The sequence below is a fragment of the Perognathus longimembris genome, chromosome 11 (assembly GCF_023159225.1).
Source record: "Perognathus longimembris pacificus isolate PPM17 chromosome 11, ASM2315922v1, whole genome shotgun sequence".
Lineage (NCBI taxonomy): Eukaryota > Metazoa > Chordata > Mammalia > Rodentia > Heteromyidae > Perognathus > Perognathus longimembris.
This window is the reverse complement of record NC_063171.1, coordinates 35,001,129-35,007,128: the sequence shown is the minus strand read 5'-3', so window position 1 is coordinate 35,007,128 and position 6,000 is coordinate 35,001,129.

The following is a 6,000-nucleotide window of genomic DNA, read 5'->3' as shown; positions in this document are numbered from 1 at the left end:
TCTTTGTCCTGCTTAGTTTTGGGAGTTGCCCAGAAGTTTCTTGGTTCTTCAAGTCACACCGTGTAGGGAGCCCCCTGATTCATTTTTCAGTTCCACATGACACAGGCTTGAGAAATGCCCACATCATCCATACCCACAGGCGTGGCCCCCACCCAGCAGCTTAAGGTAACCAAGCAGGAAGAAATTCTCAGAAACACCGAGAAAAAGAAAGCATATCCATACTCACCTTTACTCAAATGCAGCATTTTTTCCTATGGACTTTAAAAATGCTTATATAATGCCATTTTTCCATAGTATTACTTAGTAGTCATAAACCTTATTTTTATTTTCTGATGTATTTGTTGGTTTAATCTTTCACTTAGTGTTGAATATTAATATATGTTTACATATTTCAATGTACTCTGGTTTGAACTCAGGGCTTTACACTTGCCAGCAAAAATTCTACCACTTAAGCCATAGCCATAGTTCTTTTTGCTTTAGATAATTTTTTCCCCCTCCAAATATCTCCAAGCAACATTCTCAGAAAGGGAGGATGGAATTAAACTTCTTGAATTCTTATAAATTTTGCTTTTATATTTGATAGCTATTTGGGCATGGTAGATCAGGATAAGACTAGAGGATTTTTTTTTTTTCAGCACTTGAGTGGTTTTTTTCAAACATCTGGCACAGTGATTTTGGCAATTGCATTTGTCATCTTTTCTTTTCTTTCTTTCTTTTTTTGTGTGGTACCAGTACTGGGGCTCAAACTCAGGGCCTAGGCACTCTTTGTTAGCTTTTTCCACTCAAGGCTGATTCTCTACCACTTGAGCCACAAACCTCACTTTCGGATTTTTGGTGGTTAATTGGAGATAAGAGTCTGAAGGACTTTTTTGCCCAGGCTGATTTGAACTGCAGTCCTCAGATCTCAGCTTCCTGAGTTGCTAGAATTACAGGTGTGAGCCACCTGCACCCAGTTATTAAATCTTTATTATATTTTTGTTTGTCATGGGACTTGAACTCTGGGCCTGGGTGCTGTCCTTGAGCTCTTCAGCTCAAGGCTAGCATTCTACCACTTTGAGCCTGCATTTGTCATCTTGATTATGTAATTTAATAAAAGATTATGCAAGCTACGGGGAAAAATGGTACTATTAAAGAAAAACCTGGTGCCTATCTGATTCTTTTTATTTATTTATTTATTTATTTTTCTTTGCAAATCTACCATGATTTATTCACTCTTTTAGAAACACAAGTCATAAGTCATAACAATCTTACGGAATTTTTGTGTTGTTTTACATTTTTGTGTTGTTTTAAAAATGAGTTTTCCCACCTGGAATCAAACCTAGGGCCTCACACATTTGTAGGCATACAAGTAAACTATTATTTCCTTCTCTGGAAGAAATTTCACAACATTATGCCTAACAGAGTGTATGAATCCTAGTAACTACCTCTTTCTTATGGGTCATTTTATAATTTACTCACAAATTTTAAACTTTTGACAATGGGAAATTTAAAACAGTCTGAAGTACAGCAAATAGTGCAACGGGTCTATATATGTTCACAGACTGTTCATCAACTTCAACAGGGATCGTTTCGTTAATTTTGTCCAGTCTGAATTTCCACAGTTTCCATAACCCATTTATTTTGAAGTAAATCTACAATCGCAAATACCTACAAATATTTGAAAGGTTAAAAAATCATATGCCACATTAATAATAGGTATATTATCAAATATCTAGTGTAAAACATATTTTCATAGTTTTCTCTTTTTGTGTGTTCTTGAGATTGCTCCAATCAGAATTCAAATAAAGCCCATTCATTGTAATTAAGTTTTAAGTCTAAAAATTTTAAATCTTAAGCACAATTTAATCAAGAAACTTCTCTTTTCCTCTGTGTGTCTCTTTTTGTCCTCTTTGCAACTCATTTGTTTTTAAAAAGAAAAAGCAAAAGGAATGTTTCCCAAAGTTTACACCTGATTGCATCCTGTTGTAACATATTCTTTTGATCATCTCTGTGAGTTAGAGTTAGATATAGAGGCCTCATTAGATTTTATTTGTTTACTTATTTGCCAGAATATGTTACAAATAGTTTTTTGTGTGTGTGTGTGGGGTACATAATCTCTCTCTTTCTCTCATAAAAAGCCATTGCTTTGGTAGACCCCTTTAATCTGAAGGTATGCTAGGAAATATTCTTTCACCATTTATATAGTAATGTCTTCTCCTCTTTTCCTTGCTTAATTTTTTTGGGAACGTTTTTTAGTTAGAACTTTTCCTTTCTGGATTTTGAATTCTTTTAAGCACGCTATTATTTTCTGTCTCTGAATTTTGCTTTGCAGCAGACTTTTTCTAGTTATGGTATGTATAGAGTTCTACTGAAATATATTTTTCCTTTATATTCCTTTATGGTGGCATCCCATTCTTATTTTTTTAATCAGATGTAATATCTTCTCACCTCTGCCTCTTAGAATATTTTTATTCCGTGGATTCTATCTGTTTGCTCCTAGATCTACCTTTCTACTTGTCTGGTGTGATTTCTTTTTTCCTGCACATGCTTCTCAAATGCCATTAATCCTTAAGGGATTCATATTTAAGAGGAGGCCAATATAGGGTCCTGAGAGATCATTTGATTGGCTTTACTTCAATGTAGCCAAGCAAGGAACAAGCTCTTCAGTAGTAGCACTTGCAGCTGCCATTACATGAGGTCTATCCTTTTTTTTTTTTTTTTTGGCCAGTCCTGGGCCTTGGACTCAGGGCTTGAGCACTGTCCCTGGCTTCTTCCCGCTCAAGGCTAGCACTCCGCCACTTGAGCCACAGTGCCGCTTCTGGCTGTTTTCTGTATATGTGGTGCTGGGGAATCGAACCTAGGGCCTCATGTATCCGAGGCAGGCACTCTTGCCACTAGGCTATATCCCCAGCCCACATGAGGTCTATCTTAATGAGTGTTGCTCTGGATCAAGTTTTAAATCTGGAAAGTGTGAGTCTTCCCACCTGGATAATGATGATGATGATGATGATGATGATGATGATGATGATGATGATGATGGAGTGTGTGTGTGTGTGTGTGTGTTTAGATTGTTTTGACTATTCTGAATCTATTTCATTTCCATTGAATTTCAGGTTCTGAAGTTGGTAAGCAGCAAAAGGCTGTTGAGAATTTGATGGGGATTGTGAGGAAATTGTGCACCATCTTGCTACTTTAGTACTTATTAATTACTTTGATCCATGCATATGAATGAATTTCCTTCTGCTCTTTGGATATTTTTGTTTATTTTATTTATATTTATTTATTTTTGTTATATATTATTTTCTACTTTATTTTACATTATTTTTAGATTTATTTTACTTTTTATTTTGGGGGGTATTTTTAAAACAGTGTTTTGCAGTTTTCTGTGCATGAATCTTTGCAAGTCGTTTTACATTTATTTTTAACAAAAGGAGGGTATAAACCTAAGTCTACCTAGGTATTTTATTTTTTGCTAGTATCAAGGCTTGAAACTCAGGGCCTACAGCTTACTTGTCTTGCTTGTTCACTCTTGGCGCTCTACCACTTGCTTCTTAGTTGCAATTGTGATAGTATTCTGGTGTGCATTCCTTAGGATCTTCTGAAAATGAGATCATGGCATCTGAGAAGAGAAATCTTTCTTGCTGATCTAGTTTTCTTCTATTTCTTTTCCTTGCCTATTTGTTGCACGAAGGGCCTCCAGTGCAACAATGAGGTGCTAGTGGAAAGATGGGCCTCTGAATCTTGTTCCTGGTCTTAAGAGGAAAGCCTTCAGTCTTTCACCATTGATTTAAGTGTTAGCTGTAGATTTTCATAAATACTCTTTGTCACTTTGAGGAAACTGACCTCTCTTTCTAGATGGTTGACTATTTTTAAAATTAAGGTGCTGGGTTTTCTCTAATGCTTTTTCTGCATCAGTTGAGATGGCCATATGTTTCTTTTTTCCCCTTTCATTTTATTAACATGAAATGTTTTATTGAATAATTTGTATATGTTGAATCACCAATGTATTCCTAATAAAAATGACACGGACACAAAGTAGAATGCTTTTAGCATACTGCTGAATTAAATGACTAGCATTTTGTTGAGTATTTTTGTGTCTATATTTATAAGGGGCATGATACTTTCTCTCTTGTGGTGTCTCATCTGGATTTATCAGAGTAATGCTAGCCTCATAGAATGAGTTAGGAAGTAGTCTCTTCCACTTTTTGGAAGTGCTTATAAAGAACTAGCGTAAATTCTTCATCAAATGGTTGATAGAATGCACCAGTAAAACCCTAGGAGCCTGGGTTTTATTTATGGGTAGTTTTTAAATGAATAAATCAGTTTTTAGAGTATTTGTTTCTTTTTTTTTTTTTTTTTGCCAGTGCTGGGCCTTGAACTCAGGGCCTAAGCACTGTCCCTGGCTTCTTTTTTTTTTTGCTCAAGGCTAGCACTCTGCCACTTGAGCCACAGCGCCACTTCTGGCCATTTTCTACATATGTGGTGCTGAGGAATCGAACCCAGAGCTTCCTGTTTATGAGGCAAGCGCTCTTGCCACTAGGCCATCCTCCCAACCCAATAATTCAGTTTAAAAAAAAAATTTACTTTATTATAGGTCTATTCAGATTTTTTTTATTTCTCCTTCAGCCAATGTGTTACTTGGTGTTTTCCTAGAAATGATACATTTTATGTAGATTGTATACTTTGTAGACATAAATTTGTTTATATCATCCTTTATAGCCACCCCCCTCCCCCCCCCACACACATACTTTTTGAGGCACTGGTGGTTTGAACTCAGAGCCTCACACTTCCTAGGATGAGCCATAATTCTAACTCTGATTTTTCTCTAGTTATTTTCTAGCCCAGACATACATCTGAACTGTGATCCTCCAAATTTTAGACTTCTCATCATTGCTAGGATCACAGCCTCGAATCACTGTGTTCCAAATGTTATAGGCTTGAGTCACCAACATCTGGGTATAGATACATTTTTCAAAGATACAACATAATTGGTAAGCCCATAATTAAAAGGGAAGTATTGAAGTCTCAATGTACTCATATCTATTTCTCCTTTTAACCCTGTATTCTTGGCCTTATGAACTCTGGAATTCTGTTAATAGGTGCATACATATATTCATAACTGTTATGTCCTTCTGATGGACCACTATTTGTCATTATAAAATGTACTTTTTTACTTCTAGCAACATTTCAATTTCAATTTCTATTTTTGTTTGATATTAATATAGTTGTTCCACCAGTCCTAAATATTGTTACCTGGTGTATCTTTTAGAATGTAGCTCACATTCTCAAACTCTTGTATGTTTGAATCTGAAGTGCTTCTTACAGAGAGAATGAAATTGGATCATGTTTTATTTTTAAATTTAATTTTATTGTCAAGGCGATGTACACTACCTTACGTAAGGTAGTGAGTACATTTTTTTGTTGAACATTGTTACCCTCCTTGCTTCTCTCTCACTATCCCTCCCCCTCAGTCCCCCTCATGGTTTTTTTTTTTTTGCCATTCTAATCTCAGCCTTTCATTAGCTGTTTGTTTACTTAATGTAATGACTAACAATATAGAATTTACACCTGTCAGTTTGTCTTTTTTTCATTTATATGCTAAGGAGATATTTTCCAATTTTAATTCTCTTATTTTCTTTTACTGTAAATTTTGAGTTCCTTTTAAAATTGACCTCAGTATTGACTTACAACTACTTCATGCAAATTAATGTCCACTTAATTTTAATATATAAGAATAATGTTTTACTATGTTGAAAATGAACTATATAACTTGTGAGGGTCCAGGGTCAGGAGGGAAAACCTGGAGGAAAATGAGAAAAGGGGTGACAGACACTGTTCAAGAAGAAATGTACTCATTACCTGACTTATGTAACTGTAACCCCTCTGTATATCACCTTTATAATAACAATAAGAAATGATAACCAAGGAGAAAAGAAAAATGTTTATTATCCTATCTTTTCTATTATAATCATATATATTTTTATACTTGAGCTCAATAACTCACTTCGTATTATTTCTTTA